General features: G+C 54.1%; 1 pseudogene; it reads left to right on the top strand.

Annotated features, from left to right (window-relative positions):
* The first annotated feature begins 3,281 nt into the window (after positions 1-3,281).
* LOC132374864 (centrosomal protein of 78 kDa-like) overlaps positions 3,282-23,443 on the top strand; it is a 58,843-nt pseudogene continuing 38,681 nt past the window's right edge.

Raw genomic sequence — 23,443 nt, 5'->3', positions numbered from 1 at the left:
AATAGCAATGGCCAATGACCTCTACGGTCTTATTGACCATGCACAGTTCTTTACCTGGCGGGGAAGGGTGGGCCGGGATTGGAATTCTGGTGATCCAGGGCGGGTGAGGGCACACCCCGGGCTTGTGGAGGGGAGTCCAGGAAGGTTCTGGAGGAAGTGACAGTGACACAGGAGGGAGGGAGGAGTCTAAGGAAGAACGTCCCACATGACAACGTGTGCCAATGGCCCTGGGCCCAAGGTCACACCTGACCAGGGCTTGCTTTTTTTTTTTTTCTAATTTACTTTTTCCCACATGGATATGCAATTGTCCTAATGCCATTTATTGAAAACTCCTTAATTTCCCCACTTTCTGTCATATCAAGTTCTCATATATGTGTTTCTGGACCTTTATTCTATACCATAGAGCTATACGTCCCATCCTTGCACCACTATGGCTGTTTCATCACTATAACTTTATTTTTTATTCATTTATTTTTTTTGGCCGTGCCGTGCGGCATGTGGGATCTTATTTCCCTGATCAGGGATCGAACCCGCGCCCCCTGCAGTGGAAGCTCGGAGTCTAATCACTGGACCTCCAGGGAAGTCCCCAGGGCTTGCTTTGACATCCATCGAATGGTGGCAGGTGGGCACGGGGAGCAGCTGTCTGTGAGCCATCCTGTGTAGAAATGCAGGGTGGAGGGGAGGACAGATGGAGCGGGAGGGGAAGAAGCGGAGGAGGGAGGGAGGGAGGGAGCGGGCGAGACACAGACAGAGCATGAAAGCTGAAAATAGCTCCTAGTGCCGGGAGTCTTGGAGCCGGAGCCTGGAAGCCAGGGTGACTGGCTCTCCTCCCTGGTGTGTGTGTGTGTTGGGGGGTGGCTCTGGGCTTCTCAGGCTGGGAATGGGGTGCACAGAGCAGGGACGGAGCAGGGACCCTTCTTTTTGGGACCTCGTGGGCCATCCTCAGCTCACAAAGCTGAGCCACTCCTGGCCCTACGAGTGGGGGGCTTATCCTCCCTGTCCCCTGGATCACAGCCCCTCACACACAGCTTCCCCGTGTGTGTTCCCAGCAACCAAGAGAATCTGTTTTTAAAAGATTTGGGGGAGGGGGGTAAACATACAAACAAGAGCAGAATGGATACTTTTTCAGAATGTGAATGGCTCTGTGTAAGCCCACCCCCAGGGTAACCACAGTCCTGACCTCTAACACCCTTGACGAGTCAGCCTTGGCCTGGGCTTGCGGACCCACGGAAGCTTCCTCATCCCCTCCTTCAGATCCCGTCTCTGCCTCGGTGTCTTTGTGAGAAGCACCCGGGGAAGTGGGACTGCTAGGCTGTACTGCTGCTAGAATTCCACCTGGGCTCCACCAGGCTCCAGCCCCCCGCCCTGTGCACCTAACTGACCCTGAGGCACCTCAACTGGTAGGAGCCGCATCCCCTTCCCTCCTGGGACTTGTGACACTTAAGGGAGACACCGAAAGGACAAGCCTTTGGCTCCCTGGCTGGCAAAGAGCAGGTGCTCAATTGTCATATGTGTCCGTATCAGTGAGGGTTCTCCAGACAAACAGAATCCATAGGGTGTGTGTGTGTATATACACACACACGTACATATGTACACGCATACAAAAATATACAGCTGTGTATATATGCAGTATGCATACACACATATACACATATAGTATATACAATACACACATACATATATACACACATATAAAATGCATAGTTTGTATATATACAGTATGCATACACACATATACACATAATATATACAATACACACATACATATACACTATACATACACACATATAAAATGCATAGTTTGTATATACAGTATGTACACATACGTATAACATATGCAATATACACACCTAGGTACATATATATCATACATACATACACACATACAAAGATATTTAGGTGTGTATACAGACAGTATACATACATACACATATAATATATGCAATACATACACGTACATACATATAGACACACATATACACCTACATATAAAAGCATATAACATAAAAATATATATGTACTGTATATATAAATTCATCGTATATATACATACATATATCATATATATAAGATATATACACATACATATAGACAATGTATACACACACATACACACCTATATGTAAATATGCGCATGTACATACACATATAAATACATACGCAAGTGTGTATATAATAGTATATACATATATACATATAATACCTAGAAATATATACACATACAGGTATACAACATATATACACACCTATATATAAATATACACTGTATACATACATACATACAGTGCACATATACTGTATATATACACACACCCATATATCAATATATGGGTGTGTGTATATATACAGCATGTTCACATTTATAATATGTATACTATATATATACACATACATACATGTATATATACAATATATACACACAAATATATAAGCTTGTATGTATACTGTATATAGTATTTACACATATACTACAAACGCACGCACATATAAACATATGTGTATACATATATATAATATGTATACACACATATACAAATTAATAGGCTTGTATATATTCAGTATTTTTACATATATAGTTTTGTTTTAAGGGGTTGACTCATGTGACCGTGAGGCAGGCAAGTCAGGGCAGGACTCTGGGCTGGAGACACAGGGAAGAGCTGATGTCCCAAGGCCATTGGAGGGACAGTTCCCTCTTTCTAGGGAACCTCATTTTTCTCTCCAGTCCTTCAACTGATGGACGATGCCCACCCACGCCACGGCATTGACAATCTCCTTTACGCAAAGTGGACCAATTTCAGTGTTCATCTCTTCTGAAAAATACCTTCCTGGCCACGTCTGGAATAATGTTTGTGGTTGCCGGGGCCCCACGCAGTGCGCACATGAGATTAACCACCCCCGTGGCGATGATGACACTTTATTTTCTCCCTTGACCATTGTCACTACTATTCCAATTAAAATGGCAGTGCCATGAGGGCAGGGCATTTCCTTTTTTTCCAGTACTGAGCGTCCAGGGTCTGGTGCCTAGCATAGGCTAAATAAATACACGGCATTTTTGTGAACAGAAGCCGGGATTCTGGCTGTCATATTTAATGAGGAATTATACTCTTATTATTGGGGGGGGGGGAGGTGTCACGGTACGTCAAGGGTGGGAGCCAAACCTGCCACCCCAGGGGTCTTCCCGGGTCCCCACTTCGGGCCGGTGGGGGTGGCAGGGGGCAGCCGAAGACATGCGTGCGTGCTTGCGTGCGTGCGTGAGAGCGGGCGAGTCCACGGGGCGGGTGGCGCGCGCGCCGCGAGTGAGTGGTTCAGCCGGGCCTTGGCTCATTGTGCTCGCCTCACGCTGGCCCGAGTTGGTGGCAGCGCTGGAGGTCCCGGGCCTGTGAGCACAAAGAGGGAGCCGGAGGCTGGACGGGAGCGCGGCGGCGGCGGCGGCTGAGGCCCAGGCCAGGCCCCCTCCCCTCAGCCTCCCACCCGCCCGCCTGCCCCGCCCCCGCCGGCGGCGCCCTGCCCCTCCCCAAACCGCCAGACTAGCCTGGTGCGGGGGCCGCGCGCGAAAACATGGGGGAGAAGTTGGGGCTGAGGCTGGGGTCACCTGTGGGGGCCGAGCCCGCCGTCTACCCGTGGCCACTGCCGGTCTACGTGAGTGCCGCCCGTCCCCTCTTCCCGGACCCCGCCCCTCTTCCCCCACGGCGCGCGCTGAGCCCACCGAGAAACGGAGCGACTCGCGTCGCCAGACCCTCTTTGGAGTCCCCCTTTCCGCCCCGCCGTAGTTCTCCGCGGCCGTTTCCAGCCCCCGCGCGCATAGTGGGCAGAAGGGAGCCGGGGCCGGCCGGGGGCGCAGACTCGGCCGCGGGGACCCCGTGCTTCCGAGGGGCGCCTGAGCCGGGCTGCCGTTGGCTCTGTAGGGCTGGGGACCCCGGTCCCCCTGGGCCTGGACTGCCGGCGGGCTTGCCCTTCCGTACTTTATGATCTGACATGTAGGGTTTCTTTTTCCTGGTAGTTTATTCTTAGCGCTGTCAACGTGCTTAGCTTTTTTATTTTTGAGGACACCCTTTCCTCCCTCTCTCCAGTCTTTTGTGTTTTCGTTTTGTTTTGTTTTAGTTAGGCATTTTGTCCCTCTGATCTTGAGTGGGTGGGCTGGCTGGACCCTTGGAGAGGAGGCGTTGTCTCCCCTAATTTGAGTGGGTGGGCTGGCAGGCCCCTTGGAACGGAGGCATTGTGTCCCGTAATTTGAGTGGGTGGGCTGGCTGGACCCTTGGAGAGGAGGCATCCTGTCCCCTGATCTTGAGTGGCCTTTGGAAAATGACACGCCAAACGGAAATTTACACAGGCGTCTGGTGATTCCAGAAATGCAGGGTGTCCGGGCAGGTGGGCGCCTGGCCTCTCGTCCCCTGTGGCGGCGTGGTGCGCGTGTTCTTGTCTCAGGGTTTACGTTTGGGCCCCGCAGCCCACCTTCAGGAGGGAAAGCGCAGCGGGTGCCTTGGGCCGGCGCCTTTGGGGCGCCCTTTCGTGCGCTCGGCTTGCGGGGGACTGGCCTCCAGGGGCCCCGGCGGGGAAGCCCGCGCGACCCACCCCTCGCGCGGGCTCCGTGTGTGTCAGTTTGTGGAAACCGTGTCGCGGCCGGGAGCGGGGTCGGGACGCTGGGACCACCTGGGAGCCGTTGTTGACTCTGGTCCCGGTTCTCCGCAGTTCTCCGAGGTCGGAGGGTTTCCAGCCCGCCACTGCGCACTGGCGCTTTCTATTTTTGCTCTTCCTGTGCCCGGAGGCGCGGCTGAGCCTGGGCTCTGGCTTTTCCGGTTGGGTAACTCTGGGTGGCCCGGGTGGGCGGCCTGAGCATTGGGCAGGGCGGGGAGACATCCCAGGGGTGGGAAACTGAAAGTGGGGACAACCTTCAGAACTCCAGCTGATCCACTTGCCTCGCCTCCCCGGCCCTCTTACTGCACTTGTCATGTACGGGTTGTCTGGCCGGCGCATTTTTCAAAATGTAATAATTTGTTTATCCTTAGTAGCCGTGAAGCATAGTTCACTTGTAGTGCACAGTTGTAGGAGTTTTGACAGATGATTGCCGTCAGGTGGCAGAGCAATCGCATCATCCCATTTGCTGCCCTTTGGCGCCAGCGCGCCTCTAGCCTCTTGGCCACTAATCTCCTCTCTGTCCCTAAGGTTTTGGCTTTTCCAGAAAGTCAGATAAACGGAACAACAGCATGTAGCTTTTAGATTCTGGCTGCTTTGGCTCAGCAAAACCTATGCGAGGTTCATCCCTGGTTTGTTTGTTTTTGTTGTTGTTGTTGTTGTTTTAAATATTTATTTATTTAGTTATTTACTTGGCTGTGCTGTGTCTTAGTTGCGGCACATGGGATCTTCATTGCCGCGTGCAGTATGTTTTAGTTGTGGCGTGCGGGATCTAGTTCCCTGAGCAGGGTTGGACCCCGGGCCCCCTGCATTTGGAGCGCAGAGTCTTAGCCACTGGACCACCAGGGAAGTCCGTCATCCCTGTTGTTGCAGGTATGAGAAGTCACTCCTTTTTCTTGCTATGTTGTATTCCATTTTCCGTTTGTCCATTCACCTGCAGGTGGCAGGACTTGTGGGATGTTTCCAGTTTTGAGGGGATCAGGAATAAACCTGCAGTAAACATCCCAGGGCAGGTTTCCATGTGAACTTGGGTTTTTACCTGACTTGAGAAAATACCCAGGAGTGGGACTAGGGTCTGTGCTAAGTGTATGTTTAACAACCCTTCTGCATCTTAGAAATTGGTATTTTTGAGTATTGGAAGAGTTTAGAAATCCACTGTGACCCAGCACCCAGGCACTTGAAACGAAGTTGAAAGTTCATCTGGAGATGGTCACGTTGTCCCCATCACTGTCTTTTATTCGAGGCAGAGCAAGGCCACAGATTTGTAACCCTTGTAAGGGAGGCCTCGTGTGCCCAGGCCCTGGCAGGACCTGGCTTTCTAGTGGTGGGTGGTTCTGAAGTGGAGAGCGTCTTTCCCTTGCTGGCCGGACCTCGCTTGGCAGGGTGCGGGGTGTGCTGCCTGCCTGGCCGGGCGCTCTTTCTGCCGGTCAGCAGCCGTTCCTGGTGTGTCTGTCCTACTACCAGGCAGGCGGTCAGGGGCCCTAGTGAAGTGCTCAGCGAGCCGCAGCCTTCCTAAAGTTTTGTGGGTAACGTCTGTTACCCTCCCATTTCCCTGCTGAGGAATTTTGCTTTCTCATGGGAAGTGAGGGGGCAGTACTTTATAAGAGTTCATATTTTGTGATGACTCGATGCTGAATACACTAAGAAAATGGGCTCCTTCCAGAAGTTTAACTTCTGAGAAGGTCAGATTACTCATGTGACCGCACGTTTGAAATGAGTGAGCTTGTTTGTTCATTGATTCATTCATTCTGCAAGCACCTCCTGGATATTTACAGTGAGTGTTCCAGGGGGCGCTGAGGACAGTAGACAGTATTCTTTTTTTTTTTTTTTTTTCATTTTTGAATTTTACTTTATTTATTTTTTTATACAGCACGTTCTTATTAGTCATCAATTTTATACACATCAGTGTATACATGTCAATCCCAATCGCCCAATTCAGCACACCACCATCCCCACTCCCCCGTGGCTTTCCTCCCTTGGTGTCCATACGTTTGTTCTCTACATCTGTGTCTCTACTTCTGCCCGGCATACGGGTTCATCTGTACCATTTTTCTAGGTTCCACATACATGCATTAATATACGATATTTGTTTTTCTCTTTCTGACTTACTTCACTCTGTATGACAGTCTCTAGATCCATCCACGTCTCGACAAATGACTCAATTTCGTTCCGTTGTATGGCTGAGTAATATTCCATTGTATATATGTACCACAACTTCTTTGTCTATTCGTCTCTCGATGGGCATTTAGGTTGCTTCCATGACCTGGCTATTGTAAATAGTGCTGCAGTGAACATTGGGGTGCATGTGTCTTTTTGAATTACGGTTTTCTCTGGGTATATGCCCAGTAGTGGGATTGCTGGATCATATGTTAATTCTATTTTTAGTTTTTTAAGGAACCTCCATACTGTTCTCCATAGTGGCTGTATCAATTTACATTCCCACCAACAGTGCAAGAGGGTTCCCTTTTCTCCACACCCTCTCCAGCATTTGTTGTTTGTAGATTTTCTGATGATGCCCATTCTAACTGGTGTGAGGTGATACCTCATTGTAGTTTTGATTTGCATTTCTCTAATAATTAGTGATGTTGAGCAGCTTTTCACGTGCTTCTTGGCCATCTGTATGTCTTCTTTGGAGAAATGTGTATTTAGGTCTTCTGCCCATTTTTGGATTGGGTTGTTTGTTTCTTTAATATTGAGCTGCATGAGCTGTTTATCTATTTTGGAGATTAATCCTTTGTCCGTTGATTGGTTTGCAAATATTTTCTCCCATTCTTAGGGTGACAGTATTCTTATTCTCAAGAAACTTATGAACTAAGGACGGTAGGTGATCTATAAACACAGAAGTTCAGCTGAGGTGTAGTGCCCCGTATATGGGATCAGCTGAGGTCCCAGAGGGTGGGGCTGCCAGATTTGCCCTGGGGGAGGTGTGGGTGGCTTCTCTGAGGAGGGGACACCCGCAGGAGGAAGTGCAAACAGCCACAACCGCCTGTACGCGGAAATGTCCAGCCTCCAAGATGGGCTTTTGCGCAATTGACAAATAGGAGGGCGGGGTGCAGGGCGAGTTTTGTTCCTTCTGTGACTGAGAGTTCCCAGATATCCACTTATAGCTCACGGTGGCATTTCTAAAGCAGGATGGCCCTTCTTTTGGTGGGAAAACCGGGTCTCAGCTCAGGAGGAAGCAGGTGGTATCTTCGGCTGCCTGATGGCAGGGCAGGAGCCAGCGAGGGTGTGCAGCGGTCCTTCCCCTCCGTGACTCACTGAGGCTGTGGGCGTGGAGTGGCCCCAGCGTGACTGTCCCCTCCTGCTTCTGGCTTCCTCCTGAGAGCCCACGAGTCTCTGATGAATGCCCACTGAGCAGTCACGTCCTTCACTCGACTGTGAGTAGTAGCTGAAGTGGGCGGCCAAGTGAGTCATCCCTCCCTGTGACTCAGAAAATATTTTCTGATCTGACCTCTGCTGGTGTGAGTCCTGCCTAATCTGAGCTCAGGTGGAAGGCAGGTTAACCCTTTGATGACGTTCCGTGGGTGAAGTAGCCTCTTTAAAGAGGAAGGGATCACCAGAAAAGCCTGGTATTCCTTACGTACGTGGCTGTTAGCTTTCGTACTTTGGTCTCTAACATCCAAATGCCGCCTGTATGCTTTGTTCCTGGTGGGAGGAGCCAGAGGCAGCCTGCCCTTTGGATATTCACTAGGCAGGAGGCGGCAGAGCTGCAGGGGACCCGCCCCCAGTCTACCTCTAGGAGCTGCGTCCTTTTTTCCTTAATTAAATTAAACTTTTTATTTTGAGATGATCATAGATTCTTGCACAGCCGTCAGAAATAAGTCGGACACATCCCACGTTCTCTTTACTCAGTTTCTCCCCATGGTGGCATCTTACAAAGCTACGCACCGATGTAATGATTCCATTGGTATTGGTACAATCAAGATACAGAGTGTTTGGTGTCCCTTTTGAATTCGGGGACCTGTAGGGTGCGACTGGCTGTGTCTGTGCATCCCTGGGTCCGGGGCCCGGCGCACGTCTCCCAGGAAACCCCTCTCCTCCCTCTTTCTTTCTGCCGTGTCCTCGTCTCGTGGTCCTGGCGCTCTTCCCCAGTGCGTGCGCCTTGTCTCCCTGGCTGTGGGATGACAGTCCTGTTTCCTTCCTCCCACTCAGGGTGCTGCCTGGAGGCCTGTTTGGCATCTTCTCTGTCCCTTCAAGCTGCCCCTGCCATTCCCACCAGCCGGGTCTCCTGCCGAGGCTGTTCACAGAGGACGTGCCGCGTGTCTGTCCGCGGTCCTCCGCAGCTCATGCGTGGCTCTGTAGTGCCTCCCTCACCGCCCGCCTTTCTCTTCCTTCCCGGACTCTCTCTCCCCACCCACGGCCGCTGTCGCGGTGCCTAGCCCGGGGCTCTGTTCCTCGGCGCCCCCGTGTGGGACCGGGCCCTCTTCCTGTCCATGGCGCCTGGCAGGGCTGCCGAGTCACAGGTTCCCGTGAGCTGCAGTTGGGAGGTCGGAGGCTGTGTGCTTCACTGAGTATTGACCTTGGATGACGATGCCTCCTCATCTCTGAGGGGCTTCCGTTTGAATCCCCTCAGTTAGTCATGGGGTGCGTGGCCGATGCCCGGAAAGCGCGTCAGACTCACACCAGGTGCATGGGCAGCCGGTGTGTGAGAGAGGTTACCTCTGAGAACGCTGGTCTTTTGAAAACCTGACGCGTCTTTTCCCGGGTGGGGAAGGGGTTTTGCAGGCTGTGTGCTGGGGGGTGGGGGGCCGCCATGGGGTGGTGCCCATGGGGACGGTGGGAGTCGTGGAGCTCGGGGCGGGGAGCTCTCGGGAAGGATTTCCACGTCGCGTGGTGGTGGTGGCTCACGTTTCCTCTGGTGTGCAGGTGGCTCCCTGGCGTCTGCTCTGTGCTCACCCTGCGCGCTGAGTGAGGCTCCCACCGGGGAGGAGGTGCTGGGGCCGCAGGACACGCTGGGCCCACACCTGGTCTGGGACAGACACCAGGTGAAGGGGCGGGACAAGGGGAGGAGGAGCCGCACTGGGTCTTGTGGGTTTTGTGTCTTTTTAAATAACAGCTTTGTTGAGATCGCATTGACACACCACAGAACTCACCCATATGAAGTGTACAATTTAATGGCCTTTACTATATTCACAGAGCTGTGCAGCCATCACCTCTGTCTAATTCCAGAACATTCTATCAGCGCAAAGGGCCCGCAGTGCCCTGCCCCAGTCCCTGACACTAGGAACCCCCTCTCTGTGTCTGTGGATCTGCCTGTTCTGGACGTTTCCCATCAATGGAATCACACACTGTGTGTCCTTCTGTGTCTGGCTTCTCTCACTGAGCATCGTGTTCTCAGGGTCCGTCCACGTTGTTGTGCGTGGCAGGGCTTCACCCCTTTGCATGGCTGAGTGATGCTCCCGTGTGTGTGGCCCAGGTCGTGGGGTCTCGAGGCCCCTGGAGAGGCATTCGTTTGGCTTGGTCCTGGGGTGGGGTGATGCCAGTTGCACTGATACGGTGCTAACAGGACCCCTTGCTGGAGTGGGAGACAGCTGGAAGGCTGAGGGTGCGGCTCGCCTTGGCCTTTGAGACCGCGGGGTGGAGGCCGTGCTGCCGCTTGTCGCTCGGGGAGCACCGGGAGAGTCCTTCTCCAGCTGTGCCCCCTCGGAAGGGCCTCCTCCGTCCCTGGGCTTTCCCTCCCTTCCCTTCCCGGCCTCGGACTCGGCCTCAGGCCGGACTGCTCTGTGGCAGTAAAATATTTTCTTTGGTGAGGGCGAGAAAAGTTCTGGTGGTGAACTTTTGGTCGTCGTGTTACCCCGTCCCACTGGGGTCACTCCACGACGGCCCCTCCACGCGGACCCCGGCGTCAGGCGCTCAGCACTTGCAGCGGCTCCTTGGGTGGCTGGGCGGCCTGGGCTCTTACAGGTGGGCTTGTTTGGATTGAAGCAACTGAAATGGTCTTGTCACCCCTGGAGCCCCCGTGGCGCCCCGTCCTCCTGTGGACACACCCCTGCCCATCCTGCAGAAGGACGGCTGCCCGGACAGCAGGACGTCCCGGCCGGTCCTGGCTCTGAGCAGACTGGCTTCCGTGAGCTGCGGACCCAGGCGTGGAGCTCAGGGTCAGGGGCAGGTCTGGAAACGCTCCCGCAGGTGTGGCGCTAGGTGAGGTGGCACACGAGCCACGTGCGTGCCCTCCTGGGAGCCACGTGATGAGTCAAAAGGAGGGGGCGAGGTACGTTTTCATAGCATTGTATGTAAACGAGTTTTCAATGTGCCATTTAAAGAATTACTGAAGGGCACTTTTACTTTGTGTGTGTGTGCGCGCACGCTCTGTCTTAGAAATCTGCGTGCATCTTGTGCTCACAGCACATGTCACTGGAGTGGGCCAGCGCATACCATTGCCCCTCGTCCAGGTGGCCAGGGGCCGCTGTGGGCACAGTGAGGCTCTAGACCCCTCTCCCTCGTGGGGGCTCCTTCCTTGGACCCTGGTCATCGGGGCCCCTGTGTGCACAGCGGGTCCCACCCGCCCGGGTCAGGGCCACGGGCCCACCGTGTCCTGCACTGTGTCCATGCCCTGGGAGCCACGGGCCCGCTCCCTCTTCTCTCTTCCTCCTCCAGCTGGACTTTGGCCTCATGGAGTCCCATCAGCCCCTTCCTGTTTTCCCATGTTGACGGTTCCTTGCAGTGCCGGTCTCGCGGGCAGTGTTTTGCGACGCGGCTCGGTCCCGAGACCAGCCTGGTTTGTCGCCTGGCCCTGCGGGGAGAGGGCCGGGTCCGTGGTGGGAGGAGAGCCTCCTTCCTGGCTCTCTCCTTTGCATCGCTTTACCAGGCGGTTCCCATCCTTGGCCTGGCTTGTCCTCCAGTACGGTCCTGGAGCCAGGCAGCACCCCCTTGCTGAGGGCCTGCGGACGTCCGGGGCGGACTGTGGACGGGACCCGTGTGATGCTCCACAGCCAGTCTCTCTGCCACCCCCGCCCCTGTGTGAGATGCACTCATTTTCAAGTGAAAACCTGTTCGCTTCTTGAATACTCAGGCCCACCGCAGGCGCTGGCCCTCCCCCTCCCCCTTCACCCCCTGCTCCCTCTCCCTGGTGAGTGGGTGCTCCGCAGCGGGGCCGCAGGCTGAGAGGTGAGGCTGAGCGCCTTCGCTGGGCCTCGGGGCCCTCTGCTCACCCGCCTGGCTTTCCTCCCAGACGGAGAGCCTTCTGTGGATTTTCCACTCTTCCAGCCAGATCTCTGCTCTCAAAGCCCTGCCACTGGGAGAGGCAGAGAGACAGCCGGCAGACCTCCTGCCGTGTTCCATCTCCCCTGCCTTTGACCCTTCCCGCTGTGCTTCTCCACTTTGGGAAACAGTGCGTGCATCCCACCCTGGCCGCTCTGTCCCACTTGCCTTGGTCCCCACCCCAGGGCTCCGGAGGTGTGCAGAGCAGCGGGGAAGAAGACAGCGACCCCCAGCCCGCAGGCCGTGTCCCCTGCAGCCTGCTGGGGAGTGAGGACCGTGGACAGAGGCCCAGGGTGCTCCCCCTCGGCACCTCCTGGGCACTCGTGCCCTCAGCAGATGGTGATAGAGAGTGTGGTCCCTGCTTGCTTCAGGCCGGTGGTTCTCTGAGCGGGGCCCCTGGGCCAGCAGCTTCCCCACCAGCTGGAACTTGTTAGGAATGCGGGTTCCTGGGACCCAGACCTGCTGACTCTGAAAGTTTGCGGGTGGGCCCCAGAACTCCACTGTGACCAGGGATTCTGATGCTTGTCCCGGTGTGATGCCCCTGCCTCGGAGGCCCCCTGGGTCCCAGCGTCTTCCTGCTGCAAGCGGGAAGAGGAGGACGTAGTCCACGTCTTATCTCCTCCCTAGTCTCTGCCCCCTGCCTCTCGCCGGGTCCTCCAGGGACGATGTCTCCAGATGTCGTGCCCCTGTCACCGTGAACCAGCCTGCGTGCTCAGGGGTTGGCCGTGCCCTGGCAGTGAGCACCCAGGAGGCCTCCTGTCCAGGCTCCTCACGCCGGGCGCAGGGCCTGCGGGGATGAGCGGGGGCAGAGCCAGACCTGCGGGCGTCCGGGTGGAGTTCCTGTTCCCACACCTGTCCTCACGGTCAAGGAGGAGGCAGGGGTCTGCCGAGTGGGACAGCCAGACTCCCCCGCCCCGCGGGGAGGGGAGGGGGTGGACAGAACGGGCTTGGTGGCGGCTCAGGCCTGATGACAGCCTCCGGCTTCTGCACACGGTGCTTTTTCAGGTGGGAACGGTTGTGCTTATTGCGGTTGTTTTCCCAGGATCCCGGAGTGAGGCCGCCGGCTCTGTGGTGAGCAGCATTCCGCTAAGCCTCTGCGCGGCTTCCTGCGGAGGCTCTGACACCGTTAGTGAAAAGAGCCTGGGTGAGTCACTGACTCAGCAAGCAGCCAGCAGCGGGCCGGGGCTGTGGCTGGGACGGGGAGGCCAGGCGTCCTGTGCAGCGAGCCCAGGGCTGGCCTCAAACCCCGGAGTTCCAGGGCTCCCCCGGGGGAGGAGGTGCGGGTGCTCCTAAGCGCGGGCTTCCTCAGGGCTGTTGTCAGTCGGACCTTTCTGCGTCGGCTTCTGGCGTCGCTCTGTTCTGAAGGCCTGTGAAGCAGAAGAAGAGGCCACAGCCGAAAAGCTGTGAGAGCTTCTGAATCATCGATGGTGATCAGGGCATCTTAAATCATACGACTCAGGACGGTCGCTGGAAGCTGGCCAGTCCCTAAAGCAGCATCCTCAGATCGTAGGAGGCACGTCGTAAACTGTTTCCTTTCTTTCGTTCTGGTTGTAAAGCTTGGGAAAGCTTGAGTTCATCTCATCACAGATGAGACCACATTCCAGGCCCCTGTCTTCCCAGGTCAGCGTGATGCGGCCTGAGACGCGGTGGCTCAGCCAGGGCTGCGGCCCGCGTGCCGTGAGGGCCCCTGCTGCCCCTGCAGGAGGAGCGTCTCTGGGGCGCGTCCAGCCTCCTGGGGGCGCCGAGGGAGGGAGCGCAGCCTGAGCCGGCACGGGCCTGCCACGCGGTGCACGCTCAGGCACACGCGCGTGCTCACGGGGTCCTTTCAGAGCGCGCACGCTGTTTTGTAACTCCACAGTGGTGACCGGAATGAGACACTCCTGGGTACTATCACGTCCTCCTGTGGCTCTAGGACTTGTTCTTACGGGCCGTGCTTGCAGGATAGTGTATTGGCCTAAACGCAGACATGAATTTAGCAGCTTGAGATGACGCACACTGATGACCTCCCATGGTTTCTGAGGGCAGGGATTAAGAGTAGGCAGGCTAGGGGATTCCGGCCGAGGGTCCCTCAGGAGGCTGCAGTAGGGGCTTCAGCCGGGGCTGCCCCATCTGAAGGCCGGACCGGGTGGGATGCCTGGCTTCCAGGAGGCCCCTCCCGTGGCTCCTCTGCACGTGGGCCCCCGCAGGGCTGCTGAGGCTCCTCAGTGCACGGGGGCCGGCTCCCCTCAGGAGGAGTGTGACGGGGGAGAGCGTTGGTGGAAAGTTCTAGACCCTCCTCCTCATCCTGTGACTACCTCAGCACCTTGTACACTGTGCTGTGTGCATTCGTCTCTGATCAGACCCTGCGGGACAGCGTGGTGTCTTCTCTGCTTTCAGTGGGTACAGGAACCCAGGGAATTCTGGGCTGCCAGGACTGTCTGTCTGAAATCACTGAATGTTGTGGACCAGGAACAGAGTCTGTCGGCCACGTGAGTGTCTTAGATGCTCAGTATTTTCCTGCTGAGGTGGAGGTGCTTTTAACAATACCTTGCATTTCCTCCTGTAGATTTTGTTGTTGTTTTTTGTTTGTTTGTTTTCGCCACGTCGTGCAGCTCGTGGGTTCTTAGTTCCCCAACCAGGGAGTGAACCTGGGCCCTCGGCAGTGAAAGCTCAGAGTCCTAACCACTGGACCGCCAGGGAAGTCCCTGTTGTTGTTGTTGTTGTTGTTGATAGCTGTTTTGAGGTGTAATTCCCATACTCTTCACATAATCCACCTAAAGCATGCCGTTCCTTGCTTTGTAGTGTATTTGTTGAGTGCAGTCGTCACTACTACCAATTTTAGAACATTCCATCACCCCGAGAGGAAACCCCATCCCCATTAGCATCCCTCCTATCCCCCTCCCCAGCCCCTGACAACCAGGAGCCCACTCCTCTCTGTGCACTTGCCTGTTCTGGACGTTTCCCATCAGTGGAATCACACCCTGTGTGTCCTTGTCCGTCTGGCTTCTCTCACTGAGCATCGTGTTCTCAGGGTCCATCCACGTTGTAGCGAGGGTCAGTGCTTCACTCTTTTTCATGGATGGATAATATTTCAGTGTGTGGAGGGACACATTTGTTTATTCGTTCCTCTGTTGATGGACATTTGGGTGGTTTCCACCTTTTGGCGGTTGTGAATCACGCCTCTGTGAACGTTAATGTTCGGGTCTTTGGTGTGGGTTTTTTTTGGCTGCGTTGGGTCTTTGTTGCTACACGCGGGCTTTCTCTAGTTGTGGTGAGTGGGGTCTAGTTTTTGTTGCAGTGCACGGGTTTCTCATTGCGGTGGCTTCTCTTGTTGCGGAGCACAGGCTCTAGGCACGCGGGCTTCAGTAGTTGCAGCACGTGGGCTCTGTAGTTGTGGCACATGGGCTTCGTTGCTCCGCGGCATGTGGGATCTTCCCAGACTAGGGCTCGAACCTGTGTCCCCTACATTGGCAGGCGGATTCTTAACCACTGCGCCACCAGAGAAGCCCAATATTCAGGGTTTTGTGTGGACGAATAGTCTCATTTCTCTTGGGCAGACACCCAGAAGAGGAATTACTGGGTCATTTGCTAACTGTTTAACCTTTGAGGAGCTGCCAGAGTGTTTTCCAAACCCAGCTGTCCTCACTGTTTTCTGCCGTTTGCCAGGAGGCCTTGGGGCCGATTGTTCCCATCAGAGGTTCTTCCCCAGGGTTTCTGGGTCAGCAGTGGTGCTGATGTTGTGGGTCGGTTCCCCCGTGTCAGGAACCACTGGTCTGCAGGGCTGTCCTGTGCTGGACCGCGCGTGCTCCATCTCCCGCCCCCGGCCTTGTCTAAGCAATATGAGTTCAATGGATATTTACTACTCCGTCCTTGGTAAGTTGGAGGATATTATTAAGAACGATAGAAGATTGTTTTCTTCCTTTGCCTTAAAAAATAAGATTCTGGGCAAAAGGTCACATATCGTAATTCTATTTACAAACGTCCAGAACGGGCAAATCCACAGAAACAGAGAGTGGATTAGTGTTGTCAGGGGCTGGGGAGGGGATTGGGGCGCGTCTGATAATGGGGTGATGGGATGTTCTGGAACTAGATAGAGGTGATGGTTGCCCAGCTCTGAATGTATTAAAACCCACTGAACTGTATACTTGAAGCAGGGGCCCATTCTGTGTGAATTATATCTCAGTAGGGCTGCTGTTGCAAAGATGAGGCTTAGGACACAAAGGGTGTTTCCGGAGTTGTTTGACCTGTTAGGACCGCTGCGCCAGGGCGGGGGAACCCTGTCCTGGGACCCTCCGGGCATCCGTGTCCTGGCCCGTAGGGGCTCTGCCCGCATTGCCGTCCTCCACTGTGAAGCGTGGAAATGGTGGCCTGGTCTGAGAGGGGCAGTCGCTGTCCCGTGGCAGGGCTGGCAGCTCTGGGCCTGACCATCTCACCTCCGGCTTCAGCCCTTGCTCTTCGTGGCCCCTCCTCTCGCTGTGCGTCCTCTTCGAGGCCCCTCCTCACCGCGATAGGAACCTTCACCGGCGGGGCGGAGGTGCAGTCTGGAGTTACAGACCGTCCACACGATGCGTCGTCCTCACTTGGTTACTGCGGGGTCTTGGGTTAGCTGGCCACCAAGACCCCGGCGAAAGGCCGGAGCGACCTCCGATGTGCTCCTCTGGGAAAGCGGCGAGGCCAGCCCGCCGGGTGCAGTGAGGCCAGGAGAGTGCCGCTGTGGCCGGGAGGGAGGATAGCTGCTCACCCGCTCCCGATGGTTGCAGGAGTGGTGTTTCTCCATTTTATAGATGGAAACCGAGGCCTGCGGTGGTTCAGGGACTCAGAGGCAGGCCTGTGGCTTCCAGGCTGCAGGAGTGCCCGGGGAAGTCCTGGGGAAGGAGAGTCAGGGGCTTTGAGTCCGTCCCGGTCCCTTCCCCGCAGCCCGCTGGGCGGCAGGGCGCTGCAGGAACAGGCGCTCCCGGAGCCAGCGTGTCCCACGTGGCAGGACATGGCCCCAGCGCTGGGGGTGGAGCTCTCTGGTGGGTCCCGCGGGTCGGGAAATGAGGCGGGGAGTCCCGGGGGCTGCAGCACCCGCCTCCTCTGGTAGCTCTAATCACTGGAGCGGGGAGGGACGGCTCTGAACCCTGTCCTGTTGTCTTTCAGGACAAACCCCACGATGCTGCTCACGAAATCAGTGAGACCATCCGGTGAGTGTGGTGCCTGCTGGGGCGGGGCCTCGGGGTGGGCCAGTCCTGAGTTCCCAGCAGCCCCCAAGCCGTGCGCTCCCCCATTCCTCAGTGCTGGTCTGTGTCAGCATCGTCAGAATCGAGGAGGCTTGGGAAGCGGGGCTGTGGGGTCAGGGGGTCAAGTCCTCTGAGTGTGACCCAGGACAGGTATTGGTGCTTCGTGAGCTGGCTTCCTGTGGAAGAGGCTGGAAATCCTGAGTGGCCAGCTTCCCGAGGGACCCCTCCCCTCTCCCCTCATCACCTTGCTTTACTCTTCTCCCATGGGGTTTGGTGTGACCTTTGGGTTTGGGCCGCTCTTCCCTCTGTGAGCCTGCCCCGTGCTGTGCAGAGGAGGCCGGGTCCCGGGAGGCTGACCCGGGTGAGATCTGGGAGGAGGGCCGCCTGCTGTGTTCTAGTGGGCTGTCTCCTCACGTGGGACCTGAGGGTCTGCGACGGCCTCCAGAGTGCCCTCGGGGGCCCATGCGTGGAATCCTGCAACCAACCACTCTTGGCTTTATAATGTTCCACGTGTGTGACTGTGGCCCTGGCATCTCGCTGCATTGTGCCTTAAAATCCTTAGCTGTGTAGCCACTGCCTGGGCCACATGCCATTACATCTGCTTGAATCTGGGGCGACTGGGCTGGCAGCAGTACAAAAGGCTGTTTGGTACATAGGGGTGGTACTCCCCCCTCTCCGTCCTGTCCTTCCTTCGGGAGGCGAGCATTTATCAGTTTCTTTTGCATTGTTTCAGGTTATATGTATGTATATATTACTGTAGTATATTAGTATAAAATCTATCTTAGGGTTCTCCAGAGAAACAGACCCAGTGACGTCTGTGTATATGAGATTAATTTAAGCAACTGAGTCACAGGACTTCAGGCTGGCGAGTCTGAAATATGCAGGACAGGCCAAGAGAGGCAGACCCAGGGAAGAGTTGATGTTGTAGCTCAAGTCTAAAGGCAGTCTGGAGGCAGAATTTTATGTATACACATACAGATGAATTCCGTATAATATAGTACAGAGGGGTTCTGTGTAGTTTACCCAACTTTCTCCAATGGTGACGTCTCACATAACTGTAATAGCAAAACCGGAAAATGGACATCGGCATAATCTACAGACTTTATTCACTGTGCATGTATGGTCACGTGTATGCACGCATGCATTCTTGTAACCTCCACCTCAAACAAGACGTAGATCGGTTTCATCACCACAATATTTTTATCCCTCTTAAATACATAAATACAGATATCCTGGAGTTGGCAAGTGTTGTGAACTTAGGGAAGTAGTGTACTAAGATGTTCATCAGAGAAGAGCTGGTGTCCAGTTTAGGTTGTCATCATCACTTCCTGATGTGAATCCCAAATTACTACTTTGGTTTTTTTCTAGTATTAACAAATTCCTGACATGAGGTGGATCTTTGACTTACGTAGCATCACTAGATGACCTCTAGTGCACAGACATGCGCCAGGCCAGCTTCTGGGCCTCTCTTTGTTTTGAGGGTGGTGGGACATCAACACCAGACTGAAGGTTGCCCAGATCTCCCCCAAACCCAGATTACCCCCCAACGCCTGTTTTTAACCACATGAAATGTGTTTATTTAATACTTTGACTCATGCTTTTGGTTTTGATCTTCTTTTGAAAGATTGTTTTTCTCTTTTTCCCTTCTCTTCACATAGGAGGAAAAGAGACGTAGAGTTACATCCAGAGAACGGTAAGAATAATAAAGCTTTTTGTTCTGTGCAATATGTAATCTTGATGACTGAAATTACTTTTCTGATATCTTTTAAAAAGAAGACCTTTATAGTGAGTTGCCAGGGTGACCATAGATAGCTTAAGGATGCTGGGTTTGCAGTCAGGTTATTAACCTTGTGATTCAGGTAGAACTGTCTTACAAAGAGTGAATTGGGGGCAACTGGAAGTTATCAGAACTAGATCTAAAGGATGTATTAAATATTAAATGTTGAGGTAATATGTGCCTTTCAGGGCTCCTGAGATGAAGATTGATTTGGTGGGGGGCGGGGGTAGGAAGGAAGACCTTTTGAAAACTGCCTCCACGGGAGGAGTCTGTGAAGGTCATCCTTAGGGTGTGTGATTTTGCTTGGCAGAGTTGCTGGACCACTCCCTGCAGAAGAACCAGGAAGAGTAAGACCAGGAACAGACATGGAAGAAGAAGAAAGAGATGATAAAGTAAAGCCTGGTCACCTCCAGGTTTGTCACTTCCACCTTAATCTCAGAACCCATTTGGTTCTAGGAAGGGGGGTCAGGGTGTGGGGAGCGTGTAGAAACAGAATGACTTCCACTAATGATCAAAATGACCTTGGATTTAACTAAAATGCTCTTCAAACTCATTTTTCTGCTGGTTCCCTATGTGGAAGGTGTGTTATGTGGCTCTGGTGATAGTAAATCAGTGGTAGGCCTGGAAGTCAGCTGGACCTCTGCTACTTGATCAGTCAGTCACAAAGCTTCAGTCTGTCCCCTCTCCTGCCTGCGTCTCCTGCCCATGAGGTCTTTGTGAAGGTCTCATTTTCAAACACATGAGGTGCTAAAGTGATCTAGTATCGTCCAGGTATAAAGTTGCATTCTTAACTGAGATCAGACCAGTTCTTTCCCCAGACCTCCAGCTCCTTTGTAAAATCAGAGTTTCAGGTTCTATGAAATACAGATGTACCCACTGAACCCCCATGGGAGGGGGTAGGAGAAGGGATTAGGGATCTGATACTGCAAGCTTTACCATTAGACAGCACTGCCCTGTATGACAAAGGGCTGACATTGGTCGGGCACAGGTGGTAGAACAATATCACGTCCCTTTTGGTTTTTTTTTTTTTTTTAAATCATTGTTTTTGTTTTTGTTTTTTTTATTAATTTATTTCTTTATTTTCGGCTGTGTTGGGTCTTCGTTTCTGTGCGAGGGCTTTCTCTAGTTGCGGCAAGCGGGGGCCACTCTTCATCGCAGTGTGCGGGCCTCTCATTATCGCGGCCTCTCTTGTTGCAGAGCACAAGCTCCAGATGCGCAGGCTCAGAAGTTGTGGCTCACGGGCCTAGTTGTTCCGCGGCATGTGGGATCTTCCCAGACCAGGGCTCGAACCCGTGTCCCCTGCATTGGCAGACAGATTCTCCACCACTGCGCCACCTGGGAAGCCCCCTTTTGGTTTTATTAAGACGTTGATTAGAAGTTTCAGCTCAGCAGAGGGGCAGCACCCTGGGCAGGCACTGGGCCTCCACCATCTATGGATCCTCTCCTCCAGCACCCAGGCTAGGTACTCAGTTACCAGCACCCCAAAGGACAAGAACTGAGCTCTGCCAGGCTGGCCTTCCCAGAGGGCAAGTGTAAGCAGCACAGCCAGGAATGGGAGCAACAGGCTTTGCTGGGTTGTCCAGAAGGAGGGCGATGTCTGGTTTGGCACGGCTGGAGTCAGCGCTAGCCTCCCCTCGGACACGTGCACTGGGCCCCCGGTCTCAGGCTCACACAGGCCTCCAAAGCCCTTCCCTCAGGATGATGCTCAGACCCTCCACCCAGCCCACCTTCCCGCCCCAAACACCAGCAGGTCAAGCACCACTCAGAGAAGGGGGCCTTTAAAGGGCTTTAGAAAATCTTAGAATCCGGATATGGCAGCTACTGTGTCTCACTTGTAGCTGAGAGCTCTGCTCCCAGAGCACAGGATGGCCGAGGGGGGCGAGATGGGAGGGTCTCGCTGTGAACCCCAGGCACTGCTGGCCTTTTCAGCCACATGCCTGCCTTCCTTGGAAATACATTTCATTAACAGCCAAAGGGAACACCCTGAGAAACAGGAGGAATTATTGGTTCGTTTCAACCCTTAGCAACAGTGAGTTTTCACCACCGTGTATTTCGTCTGCTCTCTGCAATGCGCTGGAACTTTCCTTTGGACTAAATGTGCCTCAGCTGTCCCAGGCACCCGACACACTTGGCGACTCCGCCTGACCCGGGAGTGCCCTGGGCCCCAGGGACAGGGTCCCTCCTTCCTGACCACCCCCTCGTGGGAGTGCTGAGGCCAGTCAGCCCCCAGCTCTGGGGGCTCAGGGTCCCCTTGGAAGTGACTGCGAGTCAAGCTCCCCACCGACCCCCTCTGCCCTGGTCTCCCTCCCGCCAGGGCCGCTTTGTGCGCGGTGCCGGTCGCCCCTCCTCAGGGGTGAGGAGACCCGGGCCGACTCAGCTCCACTGACCTGCCGGTGCCCGGTGCCTGTCTGGGATATGGCCAAACAGCCTGTAGGTGTCAGGGAAGCCCTGAGGGCGGGCACCCTCCCGCACCCTCACGACGTGGTGCTGCTCCCGGTGGAGCCCACGGCCCGGGTGGCAAGAGGCGCGACAGGGGTGGGAAGGAGACGGGGCCACGGGAAGCCCACGCCGGGCCAGGGCGCAGAGGCAGGAGGCAGCTAGGGGCCCGGCCCAGCCGCGAAGCCCGTGCTTCCACCCAGCCTAGGCCCGAGCGGCCCTCAGACCTCCCTGCCGGCCCCTGGGCTCGGGGTGGGTGACGGGTGCACCGAAGAAGCCGTACCGCTCGAGCCGTCCGGAAAGGCCGGCCCAGGGGTTGTGCCTGTTCCCGGCATGGGGCGAGCACCGGGGCCTGAGGGTGTGGAGCCGTCTGGCCGCAGGTCACAGGCTTTGGCTGTCGGAAAGGAGGGCTGCGATGGGGCTGTGCCGACAGAAGGGGAGGATGGAGCCGCCCACAGTCCCCGTTTGCCAGGCAGAGCTTCATCGTGGACCCTGTTCTCCGCAGCCGTGCGCAGCAGGGACACCCAGGCCTGGCGAGTCTGCGCCCCACCCAGGGCCGCTGGGTTCCTGCGCGGCAGCCCGGCATCTCCTGCTGAGAAACCCCAGAGACCGTGCTCCATCCCCCGAGCCCACTGCAGCGCTGCAGAGCCCAGGGGGGCTAGGGGCTTCACCCCAAACTTGAGGAAGCCACACCTGGGGGCCGCGGCACAAGCGCGGGTCCCACCATCCCCGCAGGAGCAGACCCCGCGGAGAGTCTATCTTTTGGAAGTAAATTTAGAGTAACAGGTTTTACACACAGAATCTTAGAGCTGGGAAAATCCTTTGTGTCATTCATGTAGCTTCATAAGATTTTTTTTTTTAATGAGAGGATGGATTTCCTTGAGCAAGAGTGAATTTCCAGGAATGGGTCCCTGGATACCAAGGACTGTTTTGGGGAAGAAAGACGAATCTATTCTGTGAACGCCTTATAGAACTTATTCTATATTGTAGTTCTGTCTGGAAACACATGTACCGTTGATCTTTGTAGCAGCCCTTAACATCCTCAAGAGAAGCTCTCATTTCCCCATTAGTACTTGTTATAGATGGAATATTTGGGTCCCCCCAGCATTCACATGTTGACACCCTACCTCCAATGTGATGGTATTAGAAGGTGGGTCTTTTGGGATTTGATGAGGTCATCGGGATGGAGCTCTCAGGATGAGATTCTTACCCTTGTGAGAGTCATGAGAGAGCTGGCTTTTTCTCTCTGCTCTCTGCCCTGTGAGGACACAATGAGAAGTGGACAGTCTGCAACCCAGAAAAGAATCCTCACCAGAAGGTGATGATCCCGGCACCTAGATCTAGATCTCAGACTTCCAGCCTCCAGGATTGAGAAATACATTTTTGTTGTTTACAAGCCCCCACCCCGCCCCGTTTATGGTACTTTGTGACAGCAGCCCAAACTGACTTAGCACTCTTTTCTTCAAGTAAATGAAAGAATTTGTGGAGCCCATCCATTTTATGACACAATTTCCGAAATAACCAATATTGTGTCTATACACTCTGATTTGTCAACTTTTTTATTTATCAAAATTGTTATAAAAGAAGTTTCCATATTTTTTCCTAATAAATTGTTTCCAATCCATGTTGTCACTATAATGGTTCTATGATATTAATAATTTGAGCCCTAATACCCTGCTTAAAATAATCATTTATTTGTCTTATGAATAAGTTCAGGGTTCAAATGCAAAAGTTTTAAAAGGATATACAGTGTAAAACATCTATGTCACCCCTCTGAAGGAAAGAAGGAGGGAGGAAAGGAAGGAAGGAAGGAAAAAACATTGAATTTGCCCTCAGTTTAGCTGCCACTTCCTAAGGGAAGCCCTTTCCAACTCCAGACCCCCAGGCATCACAAATAAGCTCTCATGGGACACTGTCCATACTGTTGCATGGCATGTTTCCTGAAAAGCTGATTCTGAGACAAGGACAGACTTTCAGGAAGTTTCTTGGGGTGTGTATTTTGGGATAAACATAGAATTACCATATGACTCAGCAATTCCACTCCTAAATCATTAAAAACAAACACTCAAACAAATCTGCATACACACATGTTTATAGCAACACTATTCACAATAGAAAAATCATGGAAATAACCCAAATGTCCATCAATGGATGAACGAATAAACAAATTGTGGTATATACCTACAGTGGAATAGTAATT

The sequence above is a fragment of the Balaenoptera ricei genome, chromosome 1 (genome assembly GCF_028023285.1).
Source record: "Balaenoptera ricei isolate mBalRic1 chromosome 1, mBalRic1.hap2, whole genome shotgun sequence".
Taxonomy (NCBI): domain Eukaryota; kingdom Metazoa; phylum Chordata; class Mammalia; order Artiodactyla; family Balaenopteridae; genus Balaenoptera; species Balaenoptera ricei.
This window is presented reverse-complemented; position numbering and strand designations above follow the sequence as displayed.